Genomic DNA, 24806 nt, shown 5'->3' on the forward strand with positions numbered 1-24806 from the left:
AAAAACACAGTGAGAATAGAAACACAGTGAGAATAGAAACACAGTGAGAACAGAAACACAGTGAGAACAGAAACACAGTGAGAATAGAAACACAGTGAGAACAAAAACACAGTGAAAACAGAAACACAGTGAGAATAGAAACACAGTGAGAATAGAAACACAGTGAATAGAAACACAGTGAGAACAGAAACACAGTGAGAACAGAAACACAGTGAGAATAGAAACACAGTGAGAACAGAAACACAGCGAGAACAGAAACACAGTGGTTCATGCTGGGCTTGTCAGTCATTTCAAAGGCTCCTCAAAGTCATATAGTTCTTGTCCAGGTGTCCAGGCCTACTGCGTCACTGCAACCTGGAGATCAGTTCACATGCAAATACAAGGAGCCTTCAGCAGGTTTTAGTGTGAAACACTGTAAGAAAACTGAGCTCTCCACTTCTTGGAAGTGCTGTCTGAAGACATATAATTATGTGTTGCACAAGCAGGAGCCCAGACATATAATGCAAATTCATTACAAAACAACAAAATGAGTAATAATTGTATTGCTCAGTTTGGGGGGGTTTGATCCATTTTTTTACTTTTATTAATGATTCTTCATTACTAATTCATTTTATCACTAAGAAAAACAGCTCCATGCAGTTTGTTAGAAGGAAAGGTTTATCATAGATCAGGGATGCCCAATGCGTCGATCGAGATCGACCGTTCGATTGTGAAGGAAGTGTGGGTAGATCGCATGACATAAAAAAGTAGTGGATGAATGACAGGTTATCGTCCATTTGCACTGATGGTTGTATTTTGATTGACATACATGGTAGCCAATCTGACGTCTATCAATCTGATGTCTAACCCCCCCCCCCCCTTAACAATTGACACACGCAGCCACCAACAACCCCCCCCCCTCCCCCCGACACACGCCGCAAAGAAATAAATAGGTAGATCACTTTGACTTGGTCATCTTATAAGTAGCTCACAAGCTGGAAAGTTGTGGCCACCCTTGTCATAGATAGTGTTAATCCCATGAAAATGGAGTTGTGCTCCATGAAGAAAGATAATAACCTAACATAGTACTGCTGTGCTTAGTTGTATCAGCATAGATAATTTAATATAACATATAACATCCAGGAAACCTCAGGAGTGACACAACAACTGTTTTTTAATGAGGCTTGGCCACAAATTAATATATTTAGGTAATACATTTGGGATCTTGTGACCATGAAACAGTATATTGTGGTATTGAATATCTGTCTATATATCTATCTAGCATCATTCATGTAATTGCCAAAGCTTTTAAAATTCATAGCCACTTTTATCTTCCTGTACCCCTAATATCATGACTGAGTCTTCTCTTTTTTCTTCTATGGAAGCCTGCCCGAATCTTGTAGGGTGAATCTATTTAAAGGAGGTGATTTGTCTGTCCGGAAGACTTCACTAATAACACGATGAATGGCCCACGTTAACACAACAGGAAATAAAAACCAAAATCTTCTACACAGAAACATTTGATCCCTTTTTATATTGGTTTGTTGAAGGGAACTAAACTAAACTAAAACTGAGAACACTTAAGTAACTAAAGGTTCTCCCAGGGAGCACCTCTTATTTGTAAATTAAAGAAACTTGGGCAAATGATACCTGCTTTTGAAAGTGTTTTATGATTGTGAAATTGGCTTGTATACTCAAAACACAAAGAGTATTCTTGCAGTGGATTTGGATAATGTAGATGGGTGTTTTGATATTGAAAAACATGGATTTCAGTTGCTTAAGATTCTGACTCTCAACACTGGTCTCTCTCAGCCTCACTCATCTCAACTCTGGTGTCCTATAACTGAAGGTCTAAAACGTCATTCTGTGGTTCCTGTCTTTCTGAGGCATTGTTGTAAAAACAGCATTTTTGGATGATATTTTTGAGTGACAACTTAGAGTAATCTTAGAGTAATCTTAGAGTAATCTTAGAGTAATCCCTTAGAGTAATCTAAGTTGTGTTTTTTTTTGCCCAATGGTTGCAAAGGGCCCAATGTTTGAACATATGTTTTGGGACATGAGAGTTTTTGCACAGGGGATTCTGAGCAATTCTGCATAATGGCTGTGACATGAACCCAGTTCAACAGAGAAGGGCACACGTCCAGTGGTATAGAGAAGGGGACACGTCCAGTGGTATAGAGAAGGGGACATGTCCAGTGGTATAGAGAAGGGGACACGTCCAGTGGTATAGAGAAGGGGACATGTCCAGTGGTATAGAGAAGGGGACACGTCCAGTGGTATAGAGAAGGGGACACGTCCAGTGGTATAGAGAAGGGGACATGTCCAGTGGTATAGAGAAGGGGACACGTCCAGTGGTATAGAGAAGGGCACACGTCCAGTGGTATAGAGAAGGGCACACGTCCAGTGGTATAGAGAAGGGCACACGTCCAGTGATATAGAGAAGGGCACACGTCCAGTGCTATAGAGAAGGGGACACGTCCAGTGCTATAGAGAAGGGCACACGTCCAGTGGTATAGAGAAGGGCACACGTCCAGTGGTATAGAGAAGGGCACACGTCCAGTGATATAGAGAAGGGCACACGTCCAGTGCTATAGAGAAGGGGACACGTCCAGTGCTATAGAGAAGGGCACACGTCCAGTGGTATAGAGAAGGGCACACGTCCAGTGGTATAGAGAAGGGCACACGTCCAGTGGTATAGAGAAGGGCACACGTCTAGTGGTATAGAGAAGGGGACACGTCCAGTGGTATAGAGAAGGGGACATGTCCAGTGGTATAGAGAAGGGGACACGTCCAGTGCTATAGAGAAGGGCACACGTTCAGTGGTATAGAGAAGGGCACACGTCCAGTGGTATAGAGAAGGGCACACGTCCAGTGGTATAGAGAAGGGCACACGTCTAGTGGTATAGAGAAGGGCACACGTCCAGTGGTATAGAGAAGGGGACACGTCCAGTGGTATAGAGAAGGGGACACGTCCAGTGGTATAGAGAAGGGGACACGTCCAGTGGTATAGAGAAGGGGACATGTCCAGTGGTATAGAGAAGGGGACACGTCCAGTGGTATAGAGAAGGGCACACGTCCAGTGCTATAGAGAAGGGCACACGTTCAGTGGTATAGAGAAGGGCACACGTCCAGTGGTATAGAGAAGGGCACACGTCTAGTGGTATAGAGAAGGGCACACGTCCAGTGGTATAGAGAAGGGGACACGTCCAGTGGTATAGAGAAGGGGACACGTCCAGTGGTATAGAGAAGGGTACACGTCCAGTGGTAGAGAGAAGGGGACACGTCCAGTGGTATAGAGAAGGGGACACGTCCAGTGCTATAGAGAAGGGCACACGTCCAGTGGTATAGAGAAGGGGACACGTCCAGTGGTATAGAGAAGGGCACATGTTCAGTGGTATAGAGAAGGGGACACGTCCAGTGGTATAGAGAAGGGTACACGTCCAGTGGTATAGAGAAGGGGACACGTCCAGTGGTATAGAGAAGGGCACACGTCCAGTGGTATAGAGAAGGGTACACGTCCAGTGGTATAGAGAAGGGGACACGTCCAGTGCTATAGAGAAGGGGACACGTCCAGTGGTATAGAGAAGGGGACACGTCCAGTGCTATAGAGAAGGGCACACGTCCAGTGCTATAGAGAAGGGGACACGTCCAGTGGTATAGAGAAGGGCACACGTCCAGTGGTATAGAGAAGGGGACACGTCCAGTGGTATAGAGAAGGGGACACGTCCAGTGGTATAGAGAAGGGTACACGTCCAGTGGTATAGAGAAGGGCACACGTCCAGTGGTATAGAGAAGGGGACACGTCCAGTGGTATAGAGAAGGGCACACGTCCAGTGGTATAGAGAAGGGCACACGTCCAGTGGTATAGAGAAGGGCACACGTCCAGTGGTATAGAGAAGGGGACACGTCCAGTGGTATAGAGAAGGGGACACGTCCAGTGGTATAGAGAAGGGGACACGTGCAGTGCTATAGAGAAGGGCACACGTCCAGTGCTATAGAGAAGGGGACACGTCCAGTGCTATAGAGAAGGGCACACGTCCAGTGGTATAGAGAAGGGCACACGTCCAGTGGTATAGAGAAGGGCACACGTCCAGTGATATAGAGAAGGGCACACGTCCAGTGCTATAGAGAAGGGGACACGTCCAGTGCTATAGAGAAGGGCACACGTCCAGTGGTATAGAGAAGGGCACACGTCCAGTGGTATAGAGAAGGGCACACGTCCAGTGGTATAGAGAAGGGCACACGTCTAGTGGTATAGAGAAGGGGACACGTCCAGTGGTATAGAGAAGGGGACATGTCCAGTGGTATAGAGAAGGGGACACGTCCAGTGCTATAGAGAAGGGCACACGTTCAGTGGTATAGAGAAGGGCACACGTCCAGTGGTATAGAGAAGGGCACACGTCCAGTGGTATAGAGAAGGGCACACGTCTAGTGGTATAGAGAAGGGCACACGTCCAGTGGTATAGAGAAGGGGACACGTCCAGTGGTATAGAGAAGGGGACACGTCCAGTGGTATAGAGAAGGGGACACGTCCAGTGGTATAGAGAAGGGGACATGTCCAGTGGTATAGAGAAGGGGACACGTCCAGTGGTATAGAGAAGGGCACACGTCCAGTGCTATAGAGAAGGGCACACGTTCAGTGGTATAGAGAAGGGCACACGTCCAGTGGTATAGAGAAGGGCACACGTCTAGTGGTATAGAGAAGGGCACACGTCCAGTGGTATAGAGAAGGGGACACGTCCAGTGGTATAGAGAAGGGGACACGTCCAGTGGTATAGAGAAGGGTACACGTCCAGTGGTAGAGAGAAGGGGACACGTCCAGTGGTATAGAGAAGGGGACACGTCCAGTGCTATAGAGAAGGGCACACGTCCAGTGGTATAGAGAAGGGGACACGTCCAGTGGTATAGAGAAGGGCACATGTTCAGTGGTATAGAGAAGGGGACACGTCCAGTGGTATAGAGAAGGGTACACGTCCAGTGGTATAGAGAAGGGGACACGTCCAGTGGTATAGAGAAGGGCACACGTCCAGTGGTATAGAGAAGGGTACACGTCCAGTGGTATAGAGAAGGGGACACGTCCAGTGCTATAGAGAAGGGGACACGTCCAGTGGTATAGAGAAGGGGACACGTCCAGTGCTATAGAGAAGGGCACACGTCCAGTGCTATAGAGAAGGGCACACGTTCAGTGGTATAGAGAAGGGCACACGTCCAGTGGTATAGAGAAGGGCACACGTCTAGTGGTATAGAGAAGGGCACACGTCCAGTGGTATAGAGAAGGGGACACGTCCAGTGGTATAGAGAAGGGGACACGTCCAGTGGTATAGAGAAGGGTACACGTCCAGTGGTAGAGAGAAGGGGACACGTCCAGTGGTATAGAGAAGGGTACACGTCCAGTGGTAGAGAGAAGGGGACACGTCCAGTGGTATAGAGAAGGGGACACGTCCAGTGCTATAGAGAAGGGCACACGTCCAGTGGTATAGAGAAGGGGACACGTCCAGTGGTATAGAGAAGGGCACATGTTCAGTGGTATAGAGAAGGGGACACGTCCAGTGGTATAGAGAAGGGTACACGTCCAGTGGTATAGAGAAGGGGACACGTCCAGTGGTATAGAGAAGGGCACACGTCCAGTGGTATAGAGAAGGGTACACGTCCAGTGGTATAGAGAAGGGGACACGTCCAGTGCTATAGAGAAGGGGACACGTCCAGTGGTATAGAGAAGGGGACACGTCCAGTGCTATAGAGAAGGGCACACGTCCAGTGCTATAGAGAAGGGGACACGTCCAGTGGTATAGAGAAGGGCACACGTCCAGTGGTATAGAGAAGGGGACACGTCCAGTGGTATAGAGAAGGGGACACGTCCAGTGGTATAGAGAAGGGTACACGTCCAGTGGTATAGAGAAGGGCACACGTCCAGTGGTATAGAGAAGGGGACACGTCCAGTGGTATAGAGAAGGGCACACGTCCAGTGGTATAGAGAAGGGCACACGTCCAGTGGTATAGAGAAGGGCACACGTCCAGTGGTATAGAGAAGGGGACACGTCCAGTGGTATAGAGAAGGGGACACGTCCAGTGGTATAGAGAAGGGGACACGTGCAGTGCTATAGAGAAGGGCACACGTCCAGTGCTATAGAGAAGGGGACACGTCCAGTGCTATAGAGAAGGGCACACGTCCAGTGGTATAGAGAAGGGCACACGTCCAGTGGTATAGAGAAGGGCACACGTCCAGTGATATAGAGAAGGGCACACGTCCAGTGCTATAGAGAAGGGGACACGTCCAGTGCTATAGAGAAGGGCACACGTCCAGTGGTATAGAGAAGGGCACACGTCCAGTGGTATAGAGAAGGGCACACGTCCAGTGGTATAGAGAAGGGCACACGTCTAGTGGTATAGAGAAGGGGACACGTCCAGTGGTATAGAGAAGGGGACATGTCCAGTGGTATAGAGAAGGGGACACGTCCAGTGCTATAGAGAAGGGCACACGTTCAGTGGTATAGAGAAGGGCACACGTCCAGTGGTATAGAGAAGGGCACACGTCCAGTGGTATAGAGAAGGGCACACGTCTAGTGGTATAGAGAAGGGCACACGTCCAGTGGTATAGAGAAGGGGACACGTCCAGTGGTATAGAGAAGGGGACACGTCCAGTGGTATAGAGAAGGGGACACGTCCAGTGGTATAGAGAAGGGGACATGTCCAGTGGTATAGAGAAGGGGACACGTCCAGTGGTATAGAGAAGGGCACACGTCCAGTGCTATAGAGAAGGGCACACGTTCAGTGGTATAGAGAAGGGCACACGTCCAGTGGTATAGAGAAGGGCACACGTCTAGTGGTATAGAGAAGGGCACACGTCCAGTGGTATAGAGAAGGGGACACGTCCAGTGGTATAGAGAAGGGGACACGTCCAGTGGTATAGAGAAGGGTACACGTCCAGTGGTAGAGAGAAGGGGACACGTCCAGTGGTATAGAGAAGGGGACACGTCCAGTGCTATAGAGAAGGGCACACGTCCAGTGGTATAGAGAAGGGGACACGTCCAGTGGTATAGAGAAGGGCACATGTTCAGTGGTATAGAGAAGGGGACACGTCCAGTGGTATAGAGAAGGGTACACGTCCAGTGGTATAGAGAAGGGGACACGTCCAGTGGTATAGAGAAGGGCACACGTCCAGTGGTATAGAGAAGGGTACACGTCCAGTGGTATAGAGAAGGGGACACGTCCAGTGCTATAGAGAAGGGGACACGTCCAGTGGTATAGAGAAGGGGACACGTCCAGTGCTATAGAGAAGGGCACACGTCCAGTGCTATAGAGAAGGGGACACGTCCAGTGGTATAGAGAAGGGCACACGTCCAGTGGTATAGAGAAGGGGACACGTCCAGTGGTATAGAGAAGGGTACACGTCCAGTGGTATAGAGAAGGGTACACGTCCAGTGGTATAGAGAAGGGCACACGTCCAGTGGTATAGAGAAGGGCACACGTCCAGTGGTATAGAGAAGGGCACACGTCCAGTGGTATAGAGAAGGGCACACGTCCAGTGGTATAGAGAAGGGGACACGTCCAGTGGTATAGAGAAGGGGACACGTCCAGTGGTATAGAGAAGGGGACACGTGCAGTGCTATAGAGAAGGGCACACGTCCAGTGGTATAGAGAAGGGCACACGTCCAGTGGTATAGAGAAGGGGACACGTCCAGTGGTATAGAGAAGGGGACACGTCCAGTGGTATAGAGAAGGGTACACGTCCAGTGGTATAGAGAAGGGGACACGTCCAGTGGTATAGAGAAGGGGACACGTCCAGTGGTATAGAGAAGGGGACACGTCCAGTGGTATAGAGAAGGGCACACGTCCAGTGGTATAGAGAAGGGCACACGTCCAGTGCTATAGAGAAGGGGACACGTGCAGTGGTACAGAGAAGGGTACACGTCCAGTGCTATAGAGAAGGGGACACGTGCAGTGCTATAGTCACTTCAGTTGTTCAAAAGAAAATTGGGCTGAATAAGTACAGAAACATCTGTAGGGCAGCATTATCAGACCTGATGGTGCAGCACCATCTTAGCAGTTCTGACAGAACTGGAGATATATTAGTTAATCCAAAGACAATAAAATCAACAGTATAGTAAAACCTCTTAACCTGCTTTGGCCAATTGCATGAGACTTTGACATACAGTGAAACACACACTTACTGTGGCCCCAGTTAAGGCAGTATATCAACACAAAATATCAACTGTGATTCAAGCTGTGAGGCTAATATGCACAATATGGTGCTCTCTGAAAGCCAAAGCAACACATTTCTGCTTTGTTTAGATTAATTTGCAGCAGAAGTGTGTTTTGCAGGCAGACACTGTAATGAGATTTCCTAAAGAATCTTCCTGCACCCTTTCTTTAGTGATCCACTATAGTAGCCTATCTTAATATATGTAATAATACAAAACATATGAACCAGTTTCATTATTTGAACATATTTTGCTTAATGAGCAACAGCTGTCGGTACTGCAAATATGGAAGTGATGTCACTGCTGTCAGGAAGCTTTGCCTTTTTACACAACCTGCCTTGTGTTGCCACAGTCAACATAATCCCCTCATTCATTCTCCGCCAAATTGTGTATCAGTGAAACCCAGCCTCAAAATGGTGCTTCGAGATACAGAACTTTGTCAACACTGTGCCTTTGTTTGGTGCTGCTCAGAGCAGCTCGGTTTGACATACAGTACATCATTTTTCATGCCCAGTCATGCAGTCTTAAACCAGGCTGAAGTTTCTTCAGCCGTCCTGAGGCTTCACTTCAACTTTAGGTGGTGGCGTCTGACGCTATTGTAAAATGTGTTCCTACCTGCTCTTTTCACCCATGGGACATGTTTGGTTCCTGTGTTGGGTTCCTGTGTTTGTTTGTTTGTTTGTTTGTTTTGTGAGCAACCATTGACAGTATTCTACAGTATCTTAATTGTAAAACTACTAGATAGATAGATAGATAGATAGATAGATAGATAGATAGATAGATAGATAGATAGATAGATAGATAGATAGATAGATAGATAGATAGATAGATAGATAGATAGATAGATAGTAAGAACATTGTAATGATCAGGTTCCTGAAGACTTTTTGTGAGTCGATTTTTTCAGCACACTTTCAGCACATAACTAGACATGAATTCAACAGAAGTGGATATTTCCTAGATAGTATAAGGCACTGAATTGTCCTTCCACAACCCGTAAGAAATCTTGATCCCAGATTAAATCAATATAACTGAATCACTGATATCAAATTGTGCTATTCTGAAATGCTGTGCTAGATCCCATTACCAGATGAGCTAGAGATTTAATATAAGTTTGTGGCTGAGTGAGACAGATGCCTGTGCTTTTTCAACTGTAGGTACAGTTTAATCATTTTGCATTTATTTGTTAGTCATAGGTACATTGTCATAAAAATGTGTAGTATGACTGGTAAAAGATGACACTTCCTATCAAGCACAACTGATCAATCAAAAGTTTATTTTTCTGCATGTTGTCCGTGAGTCTACTGAGTTGATGAATTCTGAATTTTCAGTGGATATTTTGGCAGGTTAACCCAGAATGACTTACTTATGTGCAATTGTCCACAATAATTTCAATTCATTTTTAGTAAAATCAGTCATTGGCTTCTATATGGCTCTTTATCAGGCTGTAATAATAATATTTCATGTTGGTCTGTAATCTTATGTGAAAGCATTGAAAACCAGAGCAGATGTTTCTAGTAATAACCCCACAACCCTCAGTAATAACCCCACAACCCTCAGTAATAACCCCACAGCCCTCAGTAATAACCCCACAACCCTCAGTAATAACCCTACAGCCCTCAGTAATAACCCCACAACCCTCAGTAATAACCCCACAGCCCTCAGTAATAACCCCACAACCCTCAGTAATAACCCCACAGCCCTCAGTAATAACCCCACAACCCTCAGTAATAACCCCACAGCCCTCAGTAATAACCCCACAGCCCTCAGTAATAACCCCACAACCCTCAGTAATAACCCCACAGCCCTCAGTAATAACCCCACAGCCCTCAGTAATAACCCCACAACTCTCAGTAATAACCTCACAACCCTCAGTAATAACCCCACAGCCCTCAGTAATAACCCCACAGCCCTCAGTAATAACCCCACAGCCCTCAGTAATAACCCCACAACTCTCAGTAATAACCCCACAGCCCTCAGTAATAACCCCACAACCCTCAGTAATAACCCCACAACCCTCAGTAATAACCCCACAACCCTCAGTAATAACCCCACAGCCCTCAGTAATAACCCCACAGCCCTCAGTCATAACCCCACAACCCTCAGTAATAACCCCACAGCCCTCAGTAATAACCCCACAACCCTCAGAATTAACCCCACAGCCCTCAGTAATAACCCCACAGCCCTCAGTAATAACCCCACAGCCCTCAGTAATAACCCCACAGCCCTCTGTGGATCATTGTGGTGATACGTTCTTCCAAAGCAATGGCAGTTTTAGCATTTAGAGTCTCAGGACTTAAATATATAACAACTGTAAAAGCTAGCAAAGCTCGTCAAAATTACAATTATATTTGTATAACTTTTTTGAACTATAGAGTAGCTGACAAAGTTTTTATTTTGTGACAATTTTTATGTCATGAAGTTTGAGGATGTAAATGCTTTTTACCAGTTTAATTACCTTTCCATAACTACTTAATTACCTTTCCATAACTACTTAATTACCTTTCCATAACTACTTAATTACCTTTCCATAACTACTGTTATTCAGAGAAGTTGTTTGTCTTTTTCTTCCAGTTGTGGTGTCGTGAAATCACTGATAATGCTTAGAACAAGAATCTTTAAAATCTCATTAGCTTTTACACTCAAATATAACTCCATTTAATGTTTTTAGAATGACTATTGACAGAACTCTTACTTCATTATGCATTTGCGGTGTGTGTGTGTGTGTGTGTGTGTGTGTGTGTGTGTGTGTGTGTGTGTGTGTGTGTGTGTTGAAGACTGTGAATTAAGAAGTTAGAAAGTTTTAGCTTTCAACCTCTGCACACCCCTTTGAACTTAGCAAGTCAGACTATTGCCTGGGCTCCTTTCTCCTGCAGCTCCAGCACACTAAAGTTATATGTCTGACTAATTTTTCTAAACCTCACAGTTAATTGAATTAGTGACCAGCAGCGTAAGACATGTCTGTGCTAATCCTTAAGGCAGGGCTTTGTACATGTGCTGCGTTTCCTCTTTAAGACCAAGACGTTTGTATGTCTTTGAAGTGAATGCAAAACCCTGGGGTGGGAGGGGGGTTGAAAACTAATTACCTCTGTTTTGCCCATTATGTCATTCAAGACTTGATGTTGCAGGTACATTTAGTATAGCGAGATGAGCAGTTCAAAGCAGCAGGGCTACATGAAAAGGGTGTGGGGGTGTGGGGACGTGGGGACGTGTGTGGACAGCGTTGCAGCATTTTTCCCTTTTCTTTTTTCTCCCCAATGGCCATGGCTGAATGAAAGGTGTCCTCGCTCCTCCATCTCCACCCACCCTCCACCTCAACCCCCACCTGTAGCAGTGAGACATCAAGCCCAGCGCAGCCTTTTATTTAGTCTTGCTTTCCGTGCTGTTTAATAGCTTGTTCTTCTTGATTCCTGTTAAAGGCAAACTAGCCGTCTCTGCCTCTTTAATCTCTGGCTCTGTAATCTCGCCTCTCCGTCTGCACGACGCTGCACATCCTTCATTCTGTCATTAAGCTAATGGCGTGTGTCCCCTCAGCTACGTTTTTACATTTCTTGTTTTTCTTATTGGCTCCTCTGGGTCCGTAAACAGCCGGCAAGCAGATGGCAGTTTGGCGGCACCATTCCACAGTCCGCTGTTTTTGCACTGGGAGACAACGAACAAAACAAGACAAGAAAGATTCCTCTTAGCTGCAGTGCACCTTCTCACTGGCCATGGAGCAAGACAGTTGCTCATGACGGCAGCCTGCTGATCACTCAAAGGGAGGAGTGAGATGTAAGGGAGACTGCTATGGTATGTCTGACTAGGGAGGTCATATGGCTAGGGAGCACACTCTGACCTTTATCATACGCTTAAATATGCACTCAGAATCAGAGCTGGGACTTTGATTAATTCAGACCACTTTAGTTATTTTACTTGTATGTTGCTCTCTGAAACATTGTGAGAAAGCCAGTTGCCATTACAGGCTGCAAGAAGATATAATAATTAGTATACACCTGTAATGTGCATCTTTTTCATGATCTATACTTTATTACTTCAAAAGAGTGTTTCCAGTCTATCTGACTTAAACATTTATAGCCCAATTACAGTTTGAGAGTTCAATAAGCCTATTTTGATATATTTTTATGTGAACATGTGAGACTTGTTCTACCTCATATTGTTAACTCAGTTAACTGAAGATTTTGTGACTCCGCTAGTGTAAAATAAGTAAAATAACACTCCATCCTAAACAGACAAGTAACGTGACCTTCTGTTTTAATCAAATAGTAGACGGTCGTGTGACTTATGGCTAGTCCACAAGGATGCATGTAGAATCAGCAGTGTCTACAATATACTGTCCTATTCATTTTTTATGGTCACACAATATAGCTGAGCTGGTATATAGTCAAATGGTGCTAGGAAATTATGATATTTAATTAAGCTGTGCAGACGTGCTACAGTCTACTGTACCTTAATGCTTTCACCATCTGTTAAACTGTAATATCATGAAAGCCACAGCCCAGAATAAATCTTTCCTCTTTAACGGACCCCTGTTCTATTAATTAGCAAACCAGTACTTATCACTACAGTGACCTTTCTATAAGAAAGGTTCAAGTTTGCTTTTTCTTCTCAAATGTTCTCCTCCATCACTAGCCTTTCAGGAAATGTGTGCTACTTTATTTTCTATTTTGTTTGATCTGTGCTTGTTGGAAGAAGTAAAATAGCAGCTTAATAGCCAAACTATGAGGAGGTGAAGGAGGAGAAGGAGGTGAAGGAGGAGAGTCCATGAGCTGCTGCCTACAGCTTATGTAATGTAGTCATAGATGTACATAGCTACAGGCAGAAGGGCTTGCTGGTTTGTACTCCAAAGGAAATATGTTTATCTTGTGCCCAGACTGAATGTTTACTGAATTCTTACTTGTTGTTATGACTCATTTGCCTGAAGAGCTGTTTAGGACAGTATCTTAGACTGATCCTTAGACCTTCACTGAATGGAGAACTTGTGTCCACCTCCACTCTCAAGCACAGTCCTCGGGGAGGAGTGGAGGTGTTTGAAAAGCTACAGTGCGACTCGACCTAACATGGGTCATGGATAATGGAAGGCTAGGAGGTGAAAGCTTGTTTTTTAATGGTATAGTCACACCAATGCAAATTACATCATAAAAGACAAAAGCAATAAAAGACACATTTTAACTATTTGTAACATTTTCATTTGAGAATTATTTTTGATTGACCACAATGTATATCTGGACATGATTTTACTGTACTTTACAGAATACTGAACTACTTAATGCACCTTCAGATAGTAGCACTTTATTTAATTCCATCTTACCTGAAGGCCACATAACTTGACTAGTGTGTACACATCATGTAGCCAGACTTCACACTTTAACCAGAGTCTCCTGCTTTGCCTGGACAGTGCAGGCAGAACCAGGAAGAGGAGGGACCCACCTCCCCACGTGCTCATCACCCTAAACCAACACTGCTTCACACTCAGAGTGCATGGCCCTGGTCCTTGATATACAGGTTGCTTTAAAGTGCTATTTACAGTAAGTGAGAGCACTTTGCAACTGGAGAAATATGCTTAGCTTTATGTAGCTCTGTGTAAAAAGAAGTGGAACCAGAGACATTATATTTATACACACTGAAAGCTCTCAGTGAGTCTTGTGCTGTATTTGGGAAGTTGACTTGCTGTTACGTGCTGTTAAGAACCCAGACGCAGAATATGCCACATGAACTAGGACTCTCCAGCCTCCCTGAGTCAATTCAAGTAACAAGTTCAGGTGACTATGAGGCTGCAGAGGAAAATGTTATCACTTTTTTTCAGAATACTCAAACCTTCAATTACTTGCAGATTCCTGCTACCTCTGTTCATGTCTTTGCAATGCCAAACACTAGCACTGTGATTTAGGGGAATGGACTCTGTCAGCACCCTATTAAACAACTGGAGCAACGTTCCTTTAAGCAATATGTAATGGTTTCTAATCCCTGGGGCTGCCATGGGCACTTGCAAAAGCCTGTGAACTGCTGATTGTTTAATTTCTCTTGAGTTCATATATATTCAGTGTAAAACAAAGCACAGCAGTGAATAACTTCCTCAAATGAATCTGCCGCTTTCCATTAGCTCACATAAGAAGTTGTATAGTAGCCTAAGTAATACCAAATGTTCCACCTCGTTAGCGTTTAGCTGAAATCCCCTATAATTGCATCATGCTTGCATTTATGTATGTTTGGAAGTGGCTTTATTAAATCATATGTGTACTGATCGAATCATACCAATGTGATAACGAGTTAAAGGACCTCAAGTTAACCTTCCTGCAGTAGTATAGCAGTTAAAGAGCACTGAGGCTATGGACACTAGTTCATTTCACTGAGGCTATGAACACTAGTTCATTTCACGTAGGCCTGAAAGACCCTAGCAGAGCTGGGCACACCAGACCATGCAGCTCACTGCAGTGACCATGCATTTGTATTCTACATGATGCACATTTGTGCAGGAGAGAACAGTCAAGGGTAAAAATAATAGGCTTACACATGAAAGAGAAGAGCATCATGACACCTTGAGAGTGTCTAGACAGGGAATAAAGGAAACTCACGAGGGAAAAGGGTAGCAGAATCTGAAAGAGTGAACTACTTGTACATACTAGTTCTGCTATGTTTCAAATTGAGTCAAGTTACACCTTTCATGTGACATAAACCAAAAACCATGAAATTGTGACAAAATGTGACAATGTGAAACACAAAGCAATCAAATATTTAATATGCCCACCTGGGGAAGTGTAAAGATGTACTAAACACTCTGTTTGCCACTAGTATTATAGTACATTGCATCATTCTGAAAAAATGATTTGGGTGTCCCATTGGATCACTGGCTTCTCACCAGTGGACATGTTGGAATCCAGCACCATGATCAAGCAGACGCCTGTTGAGAGATGAAGTGGTGAACGCAGCACATACTCCACCCACTCACTCACGCATGAAACACAATGAACTTCCAATGGGAATATGAAGCTTCCTCAAGTGGAGCTGAGAAGATTTGTAGCTGGAGCTTCATTGGTGTTGGAATAACTGCTCCTCACAGATGCTTTTGATAAGGCAACAGCTCTCAAAATGGCCCCTCTACTACACTCTGAAGAGTTTGATTCTTTCCTTTCGCCAGGCCCGAGTGATGGCACTGGCCATTGTGAGGCACAAGACGCTGTTTTTTTAATGACGCCACGGTGCTATTTGAAGAAGTTGTTCTTCACACTGCATTCCGGCATGCTCCCTTTAAATCACTAGGAAGCTCTAAGTCACAAGATGACAGGCACAGTCCTTAGCGTTATTGAAGATGATATCAACATATGAGGAGAAGAATGCTCCACTGACCATAAAAAAGCAATAATATACACCCTGCAGCCCGCACTCAAGCCCACCCCAAACAAGCCCACCAAGCCATAAGATCTCGTTTAGCTCGGCCACACATTTATCTGAATGTAAAGCCATGGCTGCTTTATGACAGCCCTGTCAGACTCCCGGGGCGAGCGATCGAACCAGCGGAAGCAACTCGTTATTGAAGCCTGTTCGTCACCAAAGAAGAAGAGCAGCTGGTACACGGCGGTAGCTACACATCGGCCCCATTAAGGAGGAGGTCTCCAGGAGGTCTGTTAGGGGAGGGAGCTGCGCTTGCCTGAAGACTTGTCACTGTAAGAGCTCCTCAACCTGTTCCTTCCATTCTCCCACTTGCCTTCAGAGGGCACTCCACAAGACCGTCCGTCTGCCTCCCCTCTGGAATCTCAATCAACTCACATGCCTCACAATAGCAGTAATCAGGCAATCTATCGTCCTCACGCTTGTGTGGTCCACATCCAGATTGAAACACTTTTGGAGCAGTTGCCTGGTCTTATCTGCACTCTTTGATATCGCCAGGTTGTTGTTTGGCTCTGTCTCCTGACTTCAGTGTCCTTCCCAGGGTCAGAGCAATGTCTCCCAATGCATTAAGTAAAAAAGAAAGAAATGAACAACCCATTATTGTGTTCAATAATCTGCACTGCAGCATGAGCACTGTGCCATTGTTGGTAGTGCAGGCTCTCTGAGCAGTGTAGTTACAGGGTGGAGGAACAGCACAAAACATGACAAAAGACCCTGATGAAAGGAGTGGAGTAGAATCAGCTTAGACTTTCAATGGGTTACAATCCTAATGAATTGCTGTGGTGTAACAGTGGCATGCTTTTATCACCCACAATGTGTACAAAACAGATTTCAGGCCTTGTCCAGGTTCATGACGACATCCTAAGTCACACCCCCCATCCCTCTACCCACCAACCCCCTCAAGAAGATCAAAGTAGAAAGGAAGTGAAGTGAACATTCACACTGACTACAGCTGCAAGCCCTTTGAGGTCTCTGGAGATATCATATACTGAGTGGACTTCATTTACATATTTCCTAGAGCTACTTTTTCACTTGCAAAGAAATAAAGAAAAGTTTAATTGGTAGCATGTTAAATAATGGTAAGGCAACATTCTAGACTCAAATGGTGGGACGAGTATATTTTTTATTGATTCTGAGCTTTTTTACAACGTCCACATCAGTTTATATGTACTGTAATTTAAAGTGAGGTTTTCACCTAACATTGAGCATCCTGACAGGTCCAATGAGAGGAATCCATTTGTGTGCATGCGTGTGTCTCAGAGAGAGAGATGCAGCAAGAGAATAGAGAAGCCAATGGGGAGAAGATGGAGAGATTCTCTCTGCTTTAACTCAGAGACACAGACAGGACAAACCTGAATTATTCAAGTGGTTTAAAATTACAGTAGCATCCAATACCATGCATTAAAATAACTGGCAGTATTTCTCAACTACGTCAATCGCATTAAAGCTTGATTCCTCAAAGTAGAACTACACAAGCAAAAGAGGATCATCATTTGCCACCGATGTTCTGTGAGGGCTTCAGAGAGACCACAGCGATTAATCACGATTCACCATCCACGCAGCAGTGTGGAAGTGCAGCAGGCCCCAGCAGGGATGGATGTAAAGGAAACACGCATCCCACATAAGATCACTGTGAAATTCAGCATTTTTATCAGCCTGTTTTTGGCTGTTGTCCTATTGTATAGCCCACGTTTCATCTGTGCAAGTTGTGTCTCTGAAAGACTGATCGATTTCTTCCACCCAGCTGAAAGAGCGGACTCATGGGTAGTAACAGATCCACTGTGGCGTCCAGCCGTCGCTGCTTTGTGTTGTGCGCCTATTACTACTGCAGCACGTGTGACCTGCCGGTTCTCATGCAAGCGGACTTACTGGCAAGCTGATTAATGGAACAAGTCTTTGTGGCATTCCCACCTGGAATCACTGAGAAATAGCATGACTCCATAGACTGGACAAGTGGCTCGATTTAGTTGTGCTCCTGCATCCTCATGGACCAATCATGAGGCTACCTGGACTGAATCACATCAGGCCACCTGGGCCAGATCACATGAAGCACCTGGATCAGACCATGTGAGGCCACCTAGTCTGGAGGCCACCTGAACATCAACCTCCCCTGTGTCCATTTATAATGGCCCCACATAGCACTAAATCATTCTGAGGTCAAACAGTCTACACATAACCTGACTCTGCCGTTCTTCTTCACCCGTCTTCCTGCCTCTAGTTCTCCAGCTATATTGGTCTGTTATGGGCATGAAGCTCAGGAAGCTCACACTATCCACACCTGCATCTAATCCAACCAGCTGCAGCCCGAAGAGGCGATCTGGAGATCTGGGAGCTTCAGGCTCCTTCATACCAACGCCTGCCCCAAATGTTCTGGACTCCTGATGTGTTTGTTGACCTGCAAGGCAAAAATAAGAGAGAATGTAAATAAATTGTGATTCAGTCATAAAGAAAATCTGTATTTTGGGGACATTTATGGGGAGGGGCAGTGACTTCTTCAGTGGGCTCAAGACTTGGGCTCTGGCGTCGGCTCCAGTAGGCGTCGAGTCTTCGGCACAAACGAGCTTCCGCTGGGTTGATATGGACGTTGCACGCCGCTTAGGTTCAAAGCTGCAGCTCAGCCTGGTGGCCCCCCGGTGGCCCGAGGCAGGCGGGTCCGTCACTCCCGCCCCCATGCAGCAACAGCAGGGCACCTCAAGGGCACCGTGTCTCCTTCCATTACTCACATGGCCCACGCTGCTGCCACCAGACTGTGGCGGGTTCACATAAGAAGAAAGCCTCTGCCTGGGCGTCCTACCGGCCTGTCTGTGTCTCCATGTGACTCTCTCTCTTCCTCTCTCCATGTGGCTCTCTCTCTCTTCCTCTCTCTTCCTCTCTCCTCTCTCCATGTTGCTCTCTCTCTCTTCCTCTCCCACTCACTGCTCTACCTGATTTCTCTCCCTCTTCGCCCACACGTCCATTGGAGTTGTCCACACCAAAGCCGTGGGCTACATTTCAAGATGAATGGGTCCAGCCTATCCACTTCCGGCCACGCCCCTCCATATTGGTCCAGCCCACCACAGGAGGCCTGACCTCTCTGCAGTAGGCACTGCTACCACATCCCTTCTTCAACAAGCCCCTCCCCTCCACAGAAGGCCTGCCCCTCACATGCCTCTGTCCAAACAGCCTCTGACACCACCTCTCTCTCCACTCATGGACATTCCATTTGGTTCATAGGCTCCTCAGGGCACTGCTTACCTGTCCTGTCAGGTGTCCAGGCTGCCAGGCTGCCCACAAGGCAAGGCTTCAAAAATGCAAAGCTGACTTCAGATCGCCGGGTGACTCGACGCCTCCATCTCTGATAAAGTAGGCCGCCGCTACCCCCGCTCTCCTCCCACGCTATACAGCCTCAGTGAGAGTCCTGGAAGATGAAATAGGAAAGTGGACTCCTTGTGCTTAAAACGAGAAAGCATGTGTGTCTGCATGAATGAGAGGAGTCTTGGATTAAAAACATGGATTCAAGGTTAAAGCATCACCCTCCCTCCCTCCTGTGGCCTGTTTGGTTATTCAGGGCAGAAAACGGCAGGGCCAGGAGAGAGAGAGAGAGAGAGAGAGAGAGAGAGAGAGAGAGAGAGAGAGAGAGAGAGAGAGAGAGAGAGAAATGGCCCTTGGAGAGCTTGTTTTAAATTCATGCCTGTAATCAAGCAAACAATGCAAATTCCTCTCTTGCCTGGATATTTTTTCTTTTTTCTTTTTTTTACTCAGTGCTGCTGTCATCTGATCAGAGGTTCTAAGAATACATATATTATACAAGCTATATTACAGAAGATATCTTTAAAATCTTGTCCACCATGCAAACGAAATCAGGCTTATCGGCTTCTGAGGTACGCATATGTTACTCATGAAATGTGCTGGTCGCAAAGGGCAGTATGTATGGGGATATGGGGATTAAATCCAACCTTAGAATATGCTTCCAAGCTTAAACATGAAGAGCAATGATACACTGGGCATGGTACACTGGGCATGGGTCTCTCCAGCTTTTCATTTGGGCCAGCAGAAACTCATCCACTCACAAATAGATTAGCTGAGGTGCTGTGGAGGAGGTCGCAGAGGATGGCTACGTGGGTGCTGTGAGTGAGGTAGCTCTCTGAATGACTGAGAGGGAGGAGAGAGAGGGAGAGAGGGAGGGAATGACTGCGTGAAAGGGAGGAAAGAAAGTGAGTGAATAGAAAGGGAGCGGGGAGACTGAGTGGTGTTATTTCAGAGCTCACTATTGTTTCCCCGCACATAGTGCTGAACCCAGCTGAAAACCGCCACCCACGGCTCACGGCTCTCCGTTTTTAAAATGGCCTCTCCCAGACTGCAGCTTAGCCACTCAGAGGAGAAGAGGCTGTTTGAAAATGTCCTCTTTAACTCTTCCCTTAAGCTGCTACTGCGATAAGGCTCTCTGCTCTCTCCTGCTCATGCTCTGGGGAATCGATCGTGATAGGCACAAGTTAGGATTTGGGAGTGAAGCTTGCTCCTCTCAAGACCAGCCAAAATATGCATTTCAAGGCTGCCCAAGCCCAGAATATTGAAACAGTTCTACATATGACTATGCACTGTCTCCATATTCATCTTTTTAGTGCCCTTACAGTATTCGTTGTAGAGACAAGTGTTGTGTTTTAATATGCAGCATGAATGACCTGCAGCAACGAGGTCCATATTTTTACATGCCTTGGTCTACGAGGGTTGAATTAATAACACTTGTTTTTCTTAGGATGGTGAAGGACAAAACTGATTCAAGATCAATCTTGGAAATCTGATCAATGCAGCTTTATGTTTTGATGGCTGGCCCATCTCCCACATCACGGTTCTGTTCAGCTCCAGAAGCTGATCGAGCTCCACTCTGATTGGGGATTAGTTGCCCAATCAGCAGTGAGAGACTTTGTCAACAGCTTTCTAGAAATCCAATTACTGAGATTCATAAGCCTTACAAGAATCAAACTCTTTCATGGACCTCTGCAGGAATAAAAAAATAGAAGCACAAAAGTGACTGTGTTCTTCTGTGGAATGTGGGCAGGATCGTGGGCAACGTTCAGACAGTTTCAGTGTAGGTGGCTCTGCTCAGAGAGAAAGGACCACAACAACCAAAGAGAAGGTTCATCAAGCCCAGCACGGACGAGGGAAGCCTGCGTGGACACAGCACTGCTGATGTTCTGACCACTGCAGCTCGGACCTCTCCAGTAACAACAGAACCTTGTCAGCACAGCCTCTTCTTCCCTTGTGTATAAGAGGTCAGCCACAAGTAGGTGTGGTTCTCCACCCTCTCACCAGCAGGTTCTCTGATTTCTTCTTTCTGAGAGCACACAGCCACTGTGTTTATCATCTGACAGGATGGAGATGCTGCTTCATTGGCCAGGCCTGTCTAAAGGTTGGATCTCATGTATCAATTAAGTACAAGCACATTTGCCTCCAGCACCAAACTGCCCTGTTATCTTCTGTTTCCCTCTGAAATAGTGTCACTTCAAAGAAAGCTTAAAATTCATTGTTTTAGTGCCAGTGCCGTTACTCAAACCTTTGCAATGAAATTCAAGCTTTTTCTACCTCTGACACTCAGGGTGGTAATTGTTTTGGTAATCATGGCAACGATCTCACAAATAGATGGATCTAAAATAGAAATGTCTCTGTGGTTCTTTATCTTCACTCTTTTCTGCAGCTGTGGGCAGTGGTTTATTTATACGGCTCACTGAGGTCAAAAAGCTCAGAGCAAATAGAAAATTCTCTTAAACTTCTAACAGACTTTACTTTACTAAAATTGATGTTGTTGTTGTTATTGCTGCTGTTGCTATATTACCCAACACGCTCCTGTAGTTAGCTATAATGTCATTACATTAATATAATATGTTCTGTACATTAATATGGTTTCACTTTTGCATATTGCTGTTTCTGTTTAGTCAGCCATTGTAATAAGACATTATCCTATTACACAAAGCTACTTTTTTGAGCTGCTTGATTCTAGAGCACATAAGAGTGCTTGTAGGGCAATGCTAGGCAATCAACATTACCAAACAACTCTGCAGATGCCAAGCTGATTGGGTCTTTGGCCACCACCTTTCCTAACTCCAACTAAGAATGTGTGCCTGGAGACCCCTAGTTACCGAGGGCACCCCGCACATCTGCAGCTCAAACACGCAGCCAGAGGGTCGTACCAGGGAGCTGTTGTGTAGCAAGCAGGGTCAGAGATGCCCTCTGGAAAGAACTCAAAGGACTCTTCATTGCTGTTTCCAGGCTATTGCCAGTGGTGAACGTGTTGTCAGTAGAAGCACAGTGTGTTCTGGTGACCCACACCTTTTAGTGGGCCCACCAGTACCGGTGACATGTTAAATGTTTGCCATGGCATTTTGTCTATTGCCTATTGAAGTGACTGTTTCCCCAGTTCCTGCATTGTGGTTCCTACACTCAGAGCCTCTAGGCGAACAGTGGGTCTTTATTTTTGACCCCTGGAGCTCTTTAAGCCGCCTCAGGAGCACGGCTGTAGATGGAGGGCACCTGCAGGGTGGGCAGGTACGAGGTGTCTCTGAGAAGACTGAGTGGGAGGCTGTGTTGAACCTGACAGATGATTCATTGGTCAGCAGCTGCTTTGAGTGCCAGAGTCATAGAGGTGGCATGTCCTCCCGGCTGGGGCCGTGACTCAGGGCACAGAGGAGATCTGCAGTGTATCTCAGTGTGTGTGTGTGTGTGTGCGTGCGTGCATGCGTGTGTGTGTGTTTAGAAGCAGGTCTGCTGTGGTTTTTTAGACCGGTGGAGTGAGTCAGAAGCTATGGACCAGAAACTGAGATATGGATTGTTGCACAGTGGGGAGTAAGAGCACACTCTCCACAGAGTGATCCATCACTCACACCAGCCAAAAAGAGAGCTGGGTGAGATTAGTGTTAAGCAATGCTTTAAAGGTGCATTGGGAAAGTTAGTGATCATGCAAGGCCAGTGTATTCCCTTGATATAATCAGATGGCTTACAAGTACATTTGTGTGGATTCAAGTAACACTATATAATTCCACACATTATGTGTGCAAATTTCAATAATCGCTAAATGAATGTAGCTATAGTATGTTAATGTGCATCTGAACTGGCCACACAATGAACCATGAGCAGATAAATGCCTTTTAAAGGGACCCAGGCATCAAGGAGAGAAGAAGACTTTGAACAATTATATATAAAATACTAAATTAGCACCCTCAATTAACTCTTAAGGAATATTGAGTTGTGAAGGGATTCAAAAAGCTCAGGACAAGAGAGCAAAGGAGGAAGCCAGAAAGTGGGAGTGGCCCAAACCTGGGTGACCATCCCACAGCTTCTGCTTACATGTTCTCCCTCCCTTAGTAACAGTGATGTCAGTAACGCGTTACTTACTTTAATGTTGCACTGTGTTCCACGTTTGAAAAGTGCTGGAATTTTGACTAACGTCGCCTACTTTAAAATGCTTGAAATTGTAATGGTATTTCGTTTCACAACAAATAGCTGTCTGACTGAACAGTTCGCTTGTATTACGTTTACAAATAAATTTACAAATAATACCGCGCAGCTACACAAACGTAATGTCAGGAGATACTGTAGCGACTCCTACTCCTCACGGCGAGTCTTGCCCTTTAAGTGACACTGGGGGGCGGAGCCTGCGCGTACCAGGGTTGCGGTATCAATAAAGTTTCCCTCCTCTGGATTTTTGGATTAAGCAGTTTCTGTCTCGGTTACCGAACCTGCTTCAATACATTGTTACTGTTAAAAATGCACTTCCAATAAAGTGAGTATTGGAAAAATTTATTTTGCTGCTGAATGTAACTACTAAAGTAACTTAGTTACTAACTAACGTAGTTACTTTTTAAGTCAAGTAATCAGTAACGTAACTAAGTTACTTTTAAAAGGAGTAATCAGTAATCGGATTACTTTTTCAAGGTAACTAAGCCATCACTGCTTAGTAACATGTAAATGTGGCGAGAGGCAGCTGAGCTGTGATTATCTTCAGTCAGGCTGGAATGGTGCCGGTGGGACAGGGCCACCTTGAAGGACCTTTATTGTTTGCAACAATGGCAGCCAATCATCCTTCTGGAGGAGCTGCGTCTGCACCACCATGTGCACGGCGTGGGTGGTGCGGCGTGATCCGTCGTGCTCTCGGCAGACGAGGCCGCTAGCCGCCCTGGAGGAAGAGGATCAGGAAGCCTGTGTCCTCGTGAGAGCCTGCTTAGCTAACGGTGCTTAGCGTGCCTCTTTCTGAGGCGAGACGAATCCGCGCTGTCCATGCCGCCGAGGAAAAACGCGTTATCGAAACTTGACACACCGTGGGCCTCAGTGCAGCTCACTCCCCACCAGCCTGGGCCGTCTGGGCCGTCTGCACTGCAGTTTCACTCTGCTAACTGGATGGCATGTACAGATACAATCTGAGTGGAGAGCTGTTCAGGTGAAGCAAAGCTCTGTGCGTGAAGAGCTTGTTTGGTTAAGGGAGCATCCAGATGGTTTGGGGGATGGCGATCCAGCACAAAGGATGGCTTCGATCGAGCTAGCAGGGCAGCGGAGAGGCAGAGAACTCTTTATCTGAGTAGCGTGCATTCATCCGACGCCTGCTCTAATAAGCCAGAAACCCCCCCCAAAAGAGACTAAAAGTGTCGGAACTGGACAAAATTCTGTGAACATGGAGGAAAAAGCAAAAACGCAGTAAGGCTCTGTCAGAAGTGCTGAACACTAAAACCCTTTGCATGCACACATGGACACACTACTCAACAATCTCCTCATAACCTACGCACACACAGCTGTGTATCAGTGAGGACTTGTATACCTGGAGCTGGGGAATCAGGAGTCTGTCACAGGGAAAATAAAGGCCCGGTTGGAGCTTCGTGAGGGTAGCAGGTGGTGGTGGAGTTGAGCACTGCGATCTCCACTTACACGACAGTGCTGAAGTGCTGGGCTCCTTCAGCAGCCATCACCGCTCCTTCATTTGTTCTTTAATAGACATCGCGTCATATAAGGACCTGCGGTTAAGATATAGTAGAACCATGTGAGTCTTCCTTCACAGATTTGCAACCTGAGTCTTGCAGAGCATTCATCTTGCTCACTTGTCCACAGATCTTTTTGGATCCTTTGGAAGGTTGTTGAGACAAAGTCCTGACAAATATTTGTTAATAGGTTTATTTGAAATCATATATTTCTGGTGTCCAAAACAGATCTTTAAGTCATCCTAGGCTATATAAAGGGAAACAGTTGTCAACAAATTGTAAAAAATCTCAGTCAGTAAT

The 24806-nt window shown here is 45.8% G+C and overlaps 1 protein-coding gene across 7 annotated transcripts in view; it reads left to right on the forward strand.

The window, feature by feature from the left end:
* gria3b (glutamate receptor, ionotropic, AMPA 3b) overlaps positions 1 to 24806 on the forward strand; it is a 102960-nt gene that overhangs the window by 3873 nt on the left and 74281 nt on the right. The gene's annotated exons all lie outside the window — the stretch shown is intronic.

This window comes from Brachyhypopomus gauderio, chromosome 11 (assembly GCF_052324685.1).
Source record: "Brachyhypopomus gauderio isolate BG-103 chromosome 11, BGAUD_0.2, whole genome shotgun sequence".
NCBI classification, from domain to species: Eukaryota; Metazoa; Chordata; class Actinopteri; order Gymnotiformes; family Hypopomidae; genus Brachyhypopomus; species Brachyhypopomus gauderio.